This window comes from Mustela nigripes, chromosome 14, assembly GCF_022355385.1.
Source record: "Mustela nigripes isolate SB6536 chromosome 14, MUSNIG.SB6536, whole genome shotgun sequence".
NCBI classification, from domain to species: domain Eukaryota; kingdom Metazoa; phylum Chordata; class Mammalia; order Carnivora; family Mustelidae; genus Mustela; species Mustela nigripes.
In genome coordinates this window covers 12,300,075-12,315,967 of record NC_081570.1, presented here as the reverse complement: position 1 = coordinate 12,315,967, position 15,893 = coordinate 12,300,075, and positions in this window count along the sequence as shown.

Here is a 15,893-nt window from a genome sequence, read left to right as displayed (position 1 = left end):
ATATCCTGCACCAGGCAGGGTACGGGGACACCAGGCAGGCACTGGGGGCCCAGGGACGAATAAGATGCGGCCTCAGCCTTCTTGGGGCCCACAGTCTGTTTAGAAATAGGATGGCCCTATGTGCTGGTGTCTGAATCCAGGCAGCTGTATGTCCCTCTGACATGGTGCTTCTCAGCTGGCGTAATTTTATCCCCCAGGGGACATTTGGCAATGTGTGGAGACATTCTTGGTTGTCGTAACCTGGCTGGGGTGGGGGGCACGCTTGCTGACATCCAGTGAGGCTAAGGATGGTGCTGGACATCCTAGGATGCATTGGACAGGACAATAAAGAATGATCTAACCCAAAATGTCAATAGTACCCACATTGAAAAACCCTGCTTTCAACAGAGTATTTAACGAGGAATTCTGGGACCCTTAGAAGACCCGTGGATATCCTTGCAGAAATGCAGGCATCTCCCTGAGATCCTAAGCAAAGTTGGGACCGTCTATGTACATGGGAATCATTCTAGCATGATCATTTGAAATCTCATCCAGATTGAGGCCAGGCACAATGCTGAATTGTTTGTTTTATGTTCGGCACACAGCATGGGGCAAGGCACATGGTAAGCTCTTGGTACGTACTGTGGAGATGAATGGCAGGGGGTCCTTAATAGACCAGAAATAGTTCTCTTCTCCACCCAAGTTCTGAACACATTGGGAAATGAGACAAAGGAGTAGCAGAAAGAGGCCAACATGTCACCTTTGGTATGGATAAAGGCTAATTTGGAGAACAGAACACAGCTCTCTGTGAAAGCCAAATGGGTGTGCTCAGTGAACCCCAGAATTAGGCAGACCAACCCACCTTGTCATAGACAGCTAAGGGTGAGGGCAGGCCACCCACTTCCCCGCTCTCAACACAAGAGCAAAGCCTACGTCCAGACTAACATCGTCCCACAGAAGTATAACACAAATCGCAAAAGTAACTTTAAATTTATTGGCAGCCATATTTTTAAAAAATTAAAAGAAACAGGTGAAAGTACTTGCAATAATATATTGTATTTAACCCTATCTCCCCAACATATGAGCATTTTAACATATTGTCAGTATAAAAAATTATTACCGAGACATTGTACATCTTTGTTTTTTCCTACTATGTCATCAAGTTCCAAAGTATATTTTACAGCAATGGCACATCTCAATTCAGATGAGCCACATTTAAAATGCTAATAGTCACATGTGGGGAGTGGCTGTCATAATGGACCCGGAAGGTCTTAAAGGATTAGGGAATCATTCTTGCTCCCTGTGGAAGAGCTCCAAGTTGGGGAGAAGAGGAAAAGGACCAGGCTCTGTGAGACAACTCATCAATCAGATAAATCACTCCATCCCTCCTGGGACTGAATGGGGAGAAGACAAGAATTACACTAACTGAGCTATCTTCACATGGAAAGAAATATTGGGAAAGGAGAAGCATTCCTCCTAAATGGATACATGGTTGGTTAGATGGACAGACAGTTGGATTCTTGGATGGTTGAATGGATGCCTGGATGGATGGATGGATGGATGGATGGATGGATGGAAGGATGGATGGATGGATGGACAGATGGATGAATGATTAAGGAACAGATGATGTGAAATTCCGGTAAGACATACCACACCAGGGCAGGGAGTCAACTTCTATTTTTTAAAAGCTACAAATGTCAAACCCATGGAAGAAAATGCTGTGGTTTGGGAGGCAATATATCTTTGTTTTGAAAAATCAGAAGCCCACCCATTGTCACCTCACCCAAACTCTGTGAGTGGAGGAAGCAATAACATCTGAGTAGTAAACCTAAATAATATCAATAATGACAATAATATCTAAAGAACACTCACCATAGCTACTATATGACAAATAATTGAATACTTTGGCAAGAATGTAAGCTATATATAAAGGGGGGGGTGTCTATTTTCTGCTCCATTTCTAGTACCTGGCATATAGTAGATGCTGAATAAATATTTGTCAAATTGACAAATTATCTGATTTACCCAAGAAGTTCAAAGAGGTTGAGTACCTTGCTGAAGTCACACTACCACCCAATGGTAAAATCTGAATTTGAACTCAGGTCTAGTGGAGACCAAAGCTCATTTTACCACTTGCCCTTCTGAATGACATAGAAAATCACATTTTCGCTTCTGTTTTTCATGAATATGACAACCCATCAGCCCTGCACATTATTGACCCTGGAGAGTACTCCAGCGAAAGTTCAAAGCCAAGGTGGTTTTCTCTACTTCTCCAACTCAGACTTCTGCATGATGCTCTTCCCACATTCCTGAAGCTGAGAGTGGTGGGGAATGCAAATTCATTTGAACTCAAGTAGGTGAAAGTGGCTCTGGCTCACAATGGCCCAAGAGTGTTAAATTTTCAGAAATGTTGTGAGCCAGTTGTTAAACACAGCCATTACTTAAAAAAAAAAAAATTAAAGTATGTAAACTTACCATTAAATAAAGTACATGAAAAACGAAGATGATAAATACTCAAGTTCATCACCTTATAATTATTTTACTTTATTTTATTGCTATCTGTGCACTGAAGATCATTTGTGTCTATTGTATCTGTATGATCGAAATGCCCCTACAATGGTGTCTGGCTGAGCATCTCTTCCCAACACCACATTCAATGTCTCCTAGCGTGAAATCAGTTATGGTGGGAGCATTTACACCAAGAAACGGGCAAATGCTGCAAACCAGATCCTGTTTCTATTAATGCCCCAGAGAGATCGTTATTCTCCATTTACTAGCATTGTATGGCCGGCTTACAACCCAGGATGTGGTCACAAATCAGAGAGCCTGGTTATAAGATTCCCCACTACACTAGATAGCCATGAGAAAACCATCTTCACTCAAAAAGGACATCTTCCTTCAGAAAAAAGCAGCCCTTGCCTTTCTGAGCCTCCCTGTGGGAGGTGGAAAATCCAATACACATTCCCATTGGGGTCCAGCTCATCTCAGCAGGGAGCGTCCAGGACCTCTGGGTTCAGTGGAGGGGCTTTTGCACAGACATCCAGCTCCCTTTGGAAATAGCAAAGCTCAGCCCACTGGAGTGATTGCTATGCATGGCAAGCAGGTTCTCTTGTCTCTAACGAGCAGTTGGCATGATGCCCATGGTTTGATCCTGGGGCCCCTGCTGAGATGAAGTTGATTTAACCATATCCTGCTGTCCACACCACCCATCCTTTGTCTCTGCTTTTAACACCTCTGGTGGGTATATCAATGGTTGGAGTGGGAACCATACAAAGCAGAGAACAAAAGCAGAAGTCCGCCTCCGGAAGCATGTCTGCCCAGCCAGCCATCTTTGCTCTACACCTTGAGAGTCTAGGAGGTCTTTAATTAGTTTTGCATTTCTTCCTCGGGGGAGTTAAACATTTGTTGAGTGTCCCCTGGGTGTCTCATATGTTGCTGGGCACCTTCCAGATAATCTTATTTAATGTGTTAACTACCATTCAGAGTAGGTATCATTCACCCCTTTTATATATAAAGAAATTGGGACCCAGGAGGTTGAGGCCCCCTTCCCAAGGTCAAGCGGCCAGTGAATGGCTAAACCAAAATCACAAGAGTCATCTCTCTGGCTGTGGATTTACATGTTCTCTACTAGGCTACACTTGCCTGAAATAGAGACCTTAGAATAAACTTTGATTAGTGGGTATGGTTTCAGCAATCAGGGCTGAGGAGGAGGACACTAGTGGCTGGTGGAGAGCATAAACAAACCAATGGAAGCAGGAGATGATGGGGTTCATTTGAGAACACTGGATGGACTAAAGGTTTTCATGGAAGAGGAAGGAACGAATGTGGATGGAAGGATATGTGGACAAACTGAGAGGTGGTAAGAAGGAAGGGCAGACGGGTAGAAGAATGGATGAGTGGATAGATGTGCGGGTGCACAGGAAGTTTGGAAAGATGAGGAATATAAGGGTGATCAGTGGATGGTGGATTGGTGGACAGTGAACAGTAGATGGGTGGATAGTGAATGGAAGATGGTGGACAGTGAACGATGGATGGGTGGACAGTGGACGGGTGGACAGTGAATGGTGGGTGGTTGATGGATAGACAGTGGACCGTGAGCAGTGGATGGTGGATGGGTAGACAGTGGATGGGTGGACAGTGAACAGTGGATGGTGGATGGGTAGACAGTAGACAGTGGATGGGGGGACAGTGAACAGTGGATGGTGGATGGGTAGACAGTAGACAGTGGATGGCTGGACAGTGAACAGTAGATGGTGGACAGTGAACAGTGGATGGTAGATGGGTGGACAGTGGACAGTGGATGGGGGACGGGTAGACAGTGAGCAGCGAATAGTGGATGGTGGAGGGGTGGACAGTGGGCAATGGATGGGTGGACAGTGAACAGGTGGTAGGCGGATATGACAAGGAAAGGATGCACAGAGGGTAGAAGAAGGAAGAGAAGGGAAAGGGAAGGGGAGACAAGGGGACCAACAGGAGAGGAAGGGAAGGAAGAGACACGGGTGAAGGAACTGGTAGCTAAGGGGATAGGTGGGAAGGTGGACAGTGAAGGGCAGGTGGGTGGATGGGTAGACCAGGAGACAGCAAAAGCAGACACGGTGGGTGCTGCCGTGAGCATGTGGAAGGGTTATGGGTGGACAGATGGATATGGAAGATTAAATTGTGGGAACGTAGGTGATAGAAAAGTGGCCATGGGGTCACCTGGGTGGCTTGGTGGGTTAAGCCTCTGTCTTTGGCTCAGGTCAGATCTCAGGGTCCTGGGATTGAGGCCCACATCTACCTCCCTGCTCAGTGAGAGAGTCTGCTGGTCTCCCTCCCTCTGTCCTGCCTACCGCCCCCCGCTCATGTGCGCTCGCTCTCTCGCTCTCTCTCTCTCTGTGTGTGTCTCAAATAAATAAGCAAAACCTCAGAAAAGAAAAGAAAAAAGAAATGTGGCCATGGATGGGAGGGAGAATGGAAAAGCAGGCAGCGTGGTGGGTAGACGTGTGAGGGAGCAGACAGTGTTGGGTAGATGGACAGATGGTGGGACTGGAAGGATGACCGGTGTGGGCATGTGGGGAACATGACGGAGACAATGACAGAAGAAGGAAGGGATAGAGGGAGAGAAAAAATGAGGGTAAGACAGGAGCCAAGGGCTCATCCCAGCGCATGAACACCACGGAGGTGACCCATGGGGAAAGAGAGTCATCCTCACACTGTCTCCAAGAACCATCCAGAGCCAGGGATGCCAGGGCAACACAGGTAACCGACGGCTCTGCTTCCTCCGGAGCTCAGCCCTCGGGCAGCCCTGCGGAGTTCCTGGTCAGGACCAAGGCTCCATACCTCCCCTTCCTCCACCCCACCTCCCCCCACTTCCCGCCTCCCCACCCCTCCTTCTGCTCTCCTTCCTCACCCTGCAGCCTTGTCTTGGCAAGAGGCTCACTGGAGTCGAGCAGTGGGACCAGATGCTTTGACCTTCTCTGTTCTTGGACATAATTACTGTTATCCCACATAATCGCTTTGAAATAACTCTGTGCCATTCCGCACCTTCGTGCTATTTCAGCCATTTATCTGTGAGCAGCCCTGCGCTGGGGAGCAGGGATTTGGATAGAGCAGCCTGCTGGGCTGTTTCTCTCGTCCTCCTCCTCCCGTGCACCGTGCTTGCCTTAACCCTTCCTGTCACTGCTCTCCTCAACGTGGAATTCAAAACACGGCACAGATGGTCCCTCCAGGCCAGTGTCCAGGCACCGCTGGAGGCAAGAGAAGCCACTGGGTCCAGGCAGGGTCACGTGTTCTCGTACAAAGTTCATGTGTTCTCAGAGGACTGGAATGGGCAGATGTTGGGGGGTGGGGGTCCTAAAGCCAAAAGCGAGAGCTGTGCAATCTAAACAGAAAAGCCAAGGGCAGGACCAGGAGAGACCTAGCAGGCATGTCCAAGATGAGGACCCCCCCCCATGAAGACTGACCCAGCGAGGGCTGGATGGTGACTGACATTATGCCCAGGGCCCCCAGATCCCCAATATGAGTGGGCAGAGCCGGGTGTGTCTGGGACACTGCAAGGCACAAGGCCAAGGAGAGTGGACTTGAATGAATCTGACCAGAAAGGGACACTTCCTGGGGCCCCAAAGAGCTGCAGCTTTGAGCCAGACAAGCTCCATTATACCTCTGGGTCTGGGAACAGGGTGAAGGTGTGGAGAAAGCCTGCCCAAGAAGAGGACTCCAGCTTCCTACATCTTAGATCTGGCTCCTGCACGGGTCAAGGTTCCCAGGAAGGTTTGACCGCAGCCTTGCCGTGAACGTTCCTTCCAGGACTGGCCTGCTTGTTACACAGCCTTTGGAATTCTCCAGGCTTGTCTCTGAATCCTGGCTCCATTGCCGAGAAGCTTTGTGACCTGGGGAAAGGGACTTAACCTCTCTGGGCCTCAGTTTCCTCACCTTTCAAGTAGGGATAACAATTGGACCTGCTCATAGGGTGATTGGGAGGCTTTAGTGCAATCAGAATCAGTGCTGTACCCAAGGTGTAGCCATTGCTCAAGAAATGAGAACCAAAGGAACGGTACCCTTGGGTGCTTCCCCGTTACCAGCCCCCTGCCGAGCCTTCTCTCCTACCAAGCTGGACTCTGGGTCTCTGACCCTCCAACTTCCCATTAATTTCCATTCAGCCCCACCTGTCCCGGTAGCAACAACCCCTGTCACCTCCACCTTGGGGAGCCTACACAGGGCAAGAGCTAGGGGGTTTAAACAGACAAGAGCAGATGGTAGGTCTCTCAGGTCAAGGCTGGAGAAGCCAGCTACGGAAGCCAATCAGGAAGTCATGAAGAAGCAGCTCCCAGAAAGGAGCCTTGCCCCCCAGGAGCTTCCCAGCCTCCACGGCCTCCGCGGTCCCTGCTCATGGTCTCAGCACTCGTGCACAGTGTGTGCCAACACTCCCGCCTCTGCCGGCTGGGGCTGCCTCCAGAGTCCTGTGGGTTCTTTTCGCCGATGCAGGTGAACATGAGTTATTGATGTGGCCTTCGTGGGGGCATACTCACGGCCAAAAAGCAAGGAGGCATTTGATCCCAGTGGTTTTTCCGATATCAGCTGGACCCTCCAGTGGGCATCTTCCAGTTCCTTTCATTACCTCCATTATATTTTTCCTTTATCACGTTTAAACACGTCTTCTTGCTTTGGCCATGTCATCACGCCTGACGTACTCGGCTCAGCTGCCCGGAGGAAGAGCAAGGAGAGGCAGTGAGGCCCTGAAAGCCTAGAAGGTCCAGCAGCGGAGATCCTCCAGAGGCACTTGGAAAGGAGCCCGAGCCCTCCAAGTCCAGCCTCAGGCCTCTCCTCCTACAGGAAGCCCTCCGTGATTTAAACTTGCCCAAATAGAATGCCTGGGTGGCTCAGTTGGTTAAGCACCAGACTCCTGATTTTGGCTCAGGTCATGATCTCAGGGTCGTGAGGTCTAGCCCCCGGTCAGCTCTGTGCTCAGCAGGGAGTCTGCTTGTCCCTGTCCCTCTCCCTCCCCCCTACCCCTCCTCCTGCTCATTCTTGCTCAAATAAATAAGCAAACAAATAAATAGATAAATAATAAATCTTTTTAAGACATTGAAAAATAAGAAATTAAAATAAGATAAACTCTCCCAAATACAATGAATCAGAGTCGTTAGTATCATTTGTGCTCACAGCCAGACACACGGTCCTTGGGGCTATATAAGGGTTAACTCACGTAGATAGCATCCCTGTTTTTAGTGAGGAAATAGGCTCAGAGAGGAAAGGTCACACCACCGAGGCCACACAGCTTGCCGGTGGCTGGACAGTGCCGGCCAAGTCCCTGTAATTCCCGCACAGCCACGCTGTCCTTCACGGCACCCCTCGAGGTAGGCGCTGCCTTTCCTATTTCCAGCAATTGAAAATGGCGCGAAGCCTTTCTCGTAGTTTTCCATTTTCTTCTCCATACGACTGGGAGCCGTCCAAGGGCAGGATTGTTACTCGCTGGACATTACTTAGACTGGGAGCTCCAGCTCTCCCTTCGCACCCTGCCCCTGCCCCATCCTGCCTTCCTCTGCCCTCCATCAGGCAGGCAGCTGGGGCCCCACGCTCCTTTCCTGGCAGGGGGCCCTGGCGCTGTCCCCTCTCTGGGCCCCCCTCCCATGGCTCCTTCTCTTCAAGGCCAAAAGCACATCCATCATCTCTCTAATGAGAGATGATGTTCACGTGCGCCCCAGTGTCTCAGACAGCTGGAGCAGGAGGGAATCTGGCCTCTCTCCCATGGCAGCACAGAGCCCATACCCGGACGGGGCCAGGAGCAGAGGGTAGGGTGGTTTGCCTGCCCCAGCTTCCCCGCTTAGGGAGCACGGAGAGAATCCTCCCTGCCCCACAAGGACAGCCTCAAAGACCTGCTTTGGAGTCCTACCATCTAGTCTGACTTAGCTCCGATAATTCCCCATCCCGGCCTCAGCCCTGTACCTCCTGCTACTGCGAGTTTCCCCATCTGTGAAATGCGGATGACAATCCGCATACCCTTCCTTCACAGGGTGCTTCTGAGAATGAATCAGGCCGTGCATTCTGAGGTTCCAGGACGGGGAAAGTGAAGACCACAGCCCATGGGCAGGGGATCCTGCTGGGGTGCCACGATGGGCTGGGGTGCAGGTCTCCCTGTGCCCCAGGCTGGACACTCCAGGGTGGTACCTGGGGGGTCAGGCCACCCCCTGTTTGCCTGGGTCCTCCTTGTGCTTTGGAGTCGGACATATTTGGATTCAAATCCCGCCTCTGGTATCTGCAGGGACATAAAATGTTTGTAACCGGGGTGCCTGGGTGGCTCAGTGGGTTAAAGCCTCTGCCTTCGGCTCAGGTCATGTTCCCAGCGTCCTGGGATTGAGCCCCGCATAGGGCTCTCTGCTGGGCAGGGAGCCTGCTTCCCCCTCTGTCTCTGCCTGCCTCTCTGCCTACTTGTGATCTCTGTCTGTCAAATAAATAAAATCTTAAAAAAAAAATGTTTGTAACCCTTGACCCACAGTCCCACTTCCAGAATTGATCCTTCGACATAAAAATGCCATTCCCGACAGACGTCCATTCCAGGACGGCTCTCGCTATGTGGTAAGAGCAGAAACCTTGAGGCGGCTGGGATGTGCCTCAAGGGGGAGGCTGGTTGACTAAAGCCATTAGCTGCTGGAAACTACAGACATAGTATCTTGCACCCGTCACCTTGACCGAGACGGGCAGAATACACCGTCCAGTATGCAATAATCTGTTAAGGAAAAAATACGTTACAGAAAACAAAGTCGTGGAGGGGCTCATGCAACGGCACCCCTCATTCTCCCAGCGCCCCTGCGTGCCTGCCTATAGGTTTGCGCACACTCACACGCTCGGGAGGGGACCGGTTCCCTCGGGTGGGAGGCAATGCAAGGGACAGAGCATGAAAGGAGCCTGGAAAAATCTAGTCCAATCTTATGTACTTTAGTATTGTTTATGTTGTTTTGATGGGCCCATATTAAAAAAATAATAATAATACCACAATAGCAATTTCTAAAACTGCCCTCTTGGTCGCTGATCTATAATGGCACTCGGGCATCTCATGGCAAAGAGCCTTAGTTTCTTCATCTGTAAAATGGAAATAACAAGGTGTGTCTCGTAGATCCACTGTGTGCACGGAAGAGGTCATGGCCCACAGTAAGTTCTCTTCCCTCACGTGGGAAGGGTTGGGGGGCGGGGGCGGGAGGTTGCGTCCCAGCAGCCAGTGGCCCAGCTCTCAGGGTCTCAGGGGGCAATCACTCCGACTGACATGGGGGGGTTTCTGTCTTCACACCCCCTCCCTCCCTGTCGCCGATGCAGCCCAAGGTCCCTGCTTTCTCCAGCTGTTGTGAATGCTAGGCCGGCTTCCAACCCTTTGATGCCAAATGACCCAGACCAAGGTCCATCCTTCTCTGAGCGCCAGGGGCCCCACCTGGGAAAAGGCAGGCGTCTCCTGCCCGCTTCCTGGGTCTGTCCAGGGCACCCAGCTACTGCGCCGCCCCCCCCCCCACCGCAAGACGTGGTGTGACTTCAGGTACAGGCAGGCTCTTCCACAGCATCTGGATGGTGAGCAAGGGCGGGAGAGGGCAGAGCTCTTGGGTAAACATCAATTCTCGTGCAAAAGCTCAGAGCTCTGCCCCGCCAGGCTCACCTGTGATGTCTAGAGCAGTGAAGAATCCCGAAGCTCTTTGCAAACAGACCTCAAGCCAGCAGCTGCCCCTGGGGAACTGGGGTTCAATTCTGGGCTTGTGCTCCAAGGAGCAGAGCGATTTGCGGATTCCTCCCTGTCTTCTCCCTCGAGAGACAGAGATGAGACACAGTTCCCGAATTCCTGGAGATCAGACAGGAACTTGGACACCTGGCACCGGCGGGGGGGGGGGGGGGCTGGGGAGTGAGGAGCAGTCCCGACACCGTCAACCCTGGTGGAGACCCTTGGGGGAGGATGCTGACGACCAGGCGCCGATGTGGCCTGCGGGTTCCACAAAGCCCCCGGAACTTAGCCCCCAGAGGAGCAGGAAGGAAGGCCGTCCCCAGTCAAACGGAGCTTAAACCTGGAATGACTGAGTTTACCTGGCATTGTCTGAGATTACATTTTCTGCCCTCAGGCAGAAAGAGAGCTGAGGACAGAAATTCCCTTCCGCGAGAGAAAAATGAAGTTACGGTGCCTGGCACGCCACAGTACGGGGCTTGAAAATCCATGCTCACCATCCACGTAGCTTCTAGATTTGAAAATAATGAAAAGAGTCGCTGGAGTGAGAAACAGCTCCGGACACCCCCACCCCCATACTCGGCCTCCGTCTCGCCCCCCAAGGAGACTCTGGAAGCCCAAATGGAAAACTTGCAACGATGCCAAAGGTGGTGGCCATCTGTCATCTGTCCCTGCCCTTGGGAGTCCCCCTTCCTCAAGTTTGACTTATCACCCCAGATCAGAGATGATCAGGGTCCCCGGGACCTGTTGTGGGAGCAGACTGGGGGAGCACACATCTCTCCAGAACCTGAGGGTGCTCCCAGGACTGGCAGAACAGCACTGCCTACACTCCTCGTCCCCCAGAAGCTACCTGGATGTCCTTGGGACCGCAAACTCGCATACCCCCAAAACGACCACCTCACATTGCCCCCAAACCTGCACCACCTCCAGTTCTGGAACCACTTTTGACCCTAAGTCCAAGAGAGGAATGGGGCAGGAACCCATGGGTGTTTCCTTGTCCTTCTCCTTCTGTCCAAGCGGGTCCCAAGTCTGCAACGGCACTTCTCAAGCATGTCCCCAATCCAGGGCTCCCAAACTCCTTGGCATACGTGATTGCGTCCCTGACACTGGCCTCCAGGGAAGCCAGAGAGAGCAGGACGCACGAAATTGCCAGAGTTCAAAACCCAGCTTCACCGGGACTGTTAGTTGTACGATACTGAGCAGATTTTCCAACCTTCCCCAATCTCTTCCATCTTTAAAATTAGCATGAGGGGGGCACCTACGTGGCTCTGTCAGTTAAGCATCTACCTTGGGCTCAGGTCATGTTCCCAGAGTCCTGGGGTCGAGCCCCATGTGGGGCTCCCTGCTCAGCGGGGAGCCTGCTCCCCCCTCTCCTTCTGCTGCTCCCCCTGCTTGTGTTCTCTCTTTCTCGAATAAATAAATAAATAAATTCTTTTAAAAAGCAAAATAAAATAAAATTAGCCTGAGCATAGCACCTACCTGACAGTATTGTTCAGAGGATTAAATGAGTTAATAGTGCAAAGTACTTGGAACGGTGCCTGGAACATAATAAAGTTGCCGTAACTCTCAGCTCAAAGCATCCCCAACCCATCCTCTCTGCTGTGGCCAGAATGGCCTTTCTAACCTGCAATTCTGACTTTACCCCCATTTTAGGTCCCCAACCAGACCCTTCACAATTGGGGCTCTGCTCTCCACCCTTATTAATGATCATTTGTATTGTATTGTATTGTAATGTAAGAAATGATCCCAAAACACAGTGGCTTCAAACAACCAAAAACATCGATCATCTCCCTGAGGGTCCACGGGTTGCTGTCTAGGGCAGCTTCTCTTGGTGGCCCCAGCTTGGCTGTCCCACACAAGGCAGCCAATGTATCAGCAGGGTGGCAGCCCCCCACAGTCTTGACTGGGGCTGGTGCATCCAATTCTAAGATGGCCCCTTTATGTGGCCATCGCTAGGAGGCCTCCGTGCTCCTTACCTGGACTTCTCCCTAGGACGACTGGAAACAGCAGCTGCCTTCCCCCAAAGCAGCTGATCCAAGAGCAAGGAAGGAGCCATACTGCCTTTTAGGACCCAGCCCCAAGAGTGACATATCATCACCTCTGTCATGTTCCATCAGTCACATAGACCCACCACAGTTCAGCGTGGGAGGGGCTAGACAAGAGCATGACTGCTTCGGAGGCAGGCCCCCACACGCCTCCAAAGCCATGTCTCTCCCCAGTCCACAACTTAGGCAACTGTCCTGGAACACGCTGGCACTGTCCAGGTAGCACCTCTGTGCCTTCGCATATGCTGTTCCCTCTGCCTGCAATACTCTTCCCTCACAGCTCCACCTTGCCAAGGCCTACTTATATGTACAGACTCGGATAAGGATTTAATTTCCAAAAATGCTTTTCTGCCTTTAAATAGGCCAGGTAAATTCTCTTTCCTTTCCTTAAGGCCAACAGCGATGATGATATTAACACGTATCAAGCACTTACTATGTTCCAAGCACTGGACTACATGCTCTATATGTCAGAACTCATGTCCCTCCAGGAGAGAGGTGCTGTCTTACAGAGGAAGGAACTTAGGTACAGAGAAAACAAGTAATTTGCCCAAGGTCACACCGCTGGTAAGAGGTGGCATCCGAAGTCAAGCCCAGCTGTCTGACTCTTTCTGTTTTGAATACAGGGCTACGTCTCTCTCCTCGACCGACCGTGAGCTCCAGGCAGGATGGAATTTTGACTGACTGATCCCTGTGCTTCCAATGCCTACCTGCACATCAAAGAGAGGAGGAAAGGTTTAAGAAGGAGGAAGAATGGAAAGAAAGGACAGGGGGGCAGGGAGGTCTCCTGTCAGTCCAGGCCTGGGAGGTAGAAGTTCAAGCAGGATCCTGTGGGGGGCGGGGTGGGGGGAGGCCAGGTCCACCCCGTTCAGTTCCCCTCCCCCTCCTCCTTGCCCCCTCCCCCTCCTCCTTCTGCTCAGCTGAACTGTGAGATTCCCAAGGCCCAGCCTGTTGGTGGAGCGCCCACCCCTGGCGGGACAGGGAAGTGCACCCTGCCTCATCCCACCGGCTTCCTGCAGACTTCTGTAGTACCTGTTCCTAATTTTTATGTCTGCTTAGCCACTTGTCCTGTTAAAGGAGTAATTTAATTAACTCCAAGAAATGTAATTAATTTTAATTGTTCATGATAATTCATTGTTTAACACTCTATTAATAATTATAAAAAATCTTAATGCCCAGTTACTGTCCTATAATAAGATAATTAAACACTCGTATGGGAGACACTTCATTTTCAAGTGCTCCCACATCACTTCCGTCCGCGGAGCCAAGCTTCCTTGATGCGACCCGCAGTGTGGTCATGTGAGTCTCTCAAAGGTGGTGACTTTATATCTACTTTGGAGGACAGGGTGGCCCAGAAGTTGGCCAAAAGCTTTACAGCAGGCAGAAGAGGCAGAACGCTGCTGCGTCAGAGGAAAGAGAAGTCCGTGGAGGTGGTGCCCTGTGCCCTCCCCAACGCCAGGGCAGGCCCATCCTGACCCAGCCACACGGTGTCTTTGTGACCTTGGGCAGGCAGCTTAACAAGGCATCCGTTAATATGCATTATGGACCATTTACACGTCCACATCTGCCTGCCATCCTTCCTGGTGGTGGGACCACATCCATGATCAAGACACACAAAATAATGCCCGAGTAGAGTTCAAATTCTTTCTCTAAAAGAAAAAAAAAGATTTTATTTGTTTGTCAGAGAGAGAGAGAGAGAGCACAAGCAGGGGGAGCAGCAGGTAGAGAAAGAAGCAGACTCCCCGCTGAGCAAAAATCCTGATGCAGGACTCGATCCCAGGACCCCCAAGATCATGACCTGAACGAAAGACAGATGCTTAACAGACTGAGCCACCCATGTATCCCCAAGGGAGGTCAGTCTTAGGAAGATCTGAAGAAGAGTATTCCAGGCCGAAAGAAGCACGAGGCACAGGCCTGGGGCTGGGCTAAGCCTAGGGTATCTCGAAGGCTTGAAGGACACCGTGGGTCCGAAGAAACTGTTAGGAAAATGGTGAGTGACGAGGTGGGAGGGGCGAGGACGGGACCATGCAAGACCCTGTAGGTCAGGGGTCAGCGAACTGCAGCCCGAGGCCAAGTTCAGTCCGCCACCTGTTCTTCTAAATAAAGCTTTATTGGAACGCAGCCATACCCATTCATTTGCGAATCACGGCCACTTCTGTGCCATAAAGGCAGTGTTGTATAGTTGCGACAGAGACCATATGGCCCACAAAGCCGAAAATATTTACTATCTGGGCCTTTACAAAAAAGGTTGCCAACTCCTGTTGCAGAGCTTTGGATTTTATTTTAACTGTAATGGGAGCCCCTGGAGGGTTTTAAGCAGGCGAATGTCATGATCTAATTTATATTTTTAAACTATCATTCTGGCAGCTGGGTGGAGAGAAGGCTGGAGGGGCGGCTGGGAGCGGGTGCATGGAGAAAAGGCTTTGCAGCCGAGGCTCGAGCTGCTGCAGGATCACCGCCGGGCGGAAGTGGAGGAGTGGAGGAGGCGGGAGGCCACGAAGGGGGCCCTGCAGCCTCCCAGCGCGAGGCGACGGGAGCTTGGACAAGCATCCAGGTTGCCAAGAGGGAGAGAAGTCTGAACTGAGAGGTCTTCAGAAGGTGCAGTGGATGGGGCTTTTGGATGAACTGCGAGGTCAGGAGTCCGTCCAGTCCCCGCTACTATCATGCCCGTGGCCCCCATGGGGTGCTTCCCATCATGGGGCCTTGGTGACCCCTGTGCAAAATGAGGAGGTTGGACCTTCCAACCTGGTCCGCTTGGTTCACTCCGTCTAGCCAGGAAGCCGAGTCCAGAGCAGTCACTTTACCCCTCAGGGTGCCTTCTATGGCTATGCACCTGCTGCAGCCAGCAGAGCGGGGAGGAGCCGCCTGGGTGGGCGGGGCTTTCTGTGTGGGATGGGCCAGAGCGGACCTCAGAGGATCCACAAGACTTGGCTAGGCAGAGGAGGGCGAGGGGAGGGGTGTCCCAGGCCGACCAGAAGGCTGTAACACTTGGGCTAGGGGTTCAGTCTAGTTTCTTGGAGGAAAAGGAGGAAGTAGCAGCAGAAATCCATCTGGACCTCTTAACTCCAAAAACATCTCAGGAGCATTCCTTCATTCATTCATTCCATAAATATTTGTTAAGAACCTAGAGAACCGGAAGTGGATATAGCAGTTCTTTAAACAGACAACAATCCCTGCCCTTGTGGAAGCTTATATTACACAAAATCCTAGCAAGCGCCGATTGCGTGCCCAGGAGCTAGGAGCTAGTGAACAAAATACACTCCACTGCGAGGAGCTTCCATGCTCGTGGGGAAACCATTGCGCTCAAACATAAGCACCCGCTTAATGCCCGAGATGCAGAATATGGTGAGTCCAAGGAGATGTAGGGGCCTGGAGCAGGTGCCATATCACCTAGGGAACACGTGCTCTGATGGTTAATTTTATGTGTCAACTTGGGGAGGCTGTGGTGTCCAGTTATTTGGCCAAACACCAGTCTAGGTGTTGCTGTGGAGGTCTTTTTTCAATGAGAGGAAGGTTTACATCCATAGACACCAAGTAAAACAGATTGCCTTCCAAAAGGTGGGTGGGCCTCATCTCATCAGTTGAAGGCCTGAAGAGCAACAACAGAGGTTTCTGGGAATAGACGCAATTCTGCCTCTGGAATGCAACATGAAAACTCACCTGAGCTTCCAACCTCCTGGCCTGGTCTGTGGATT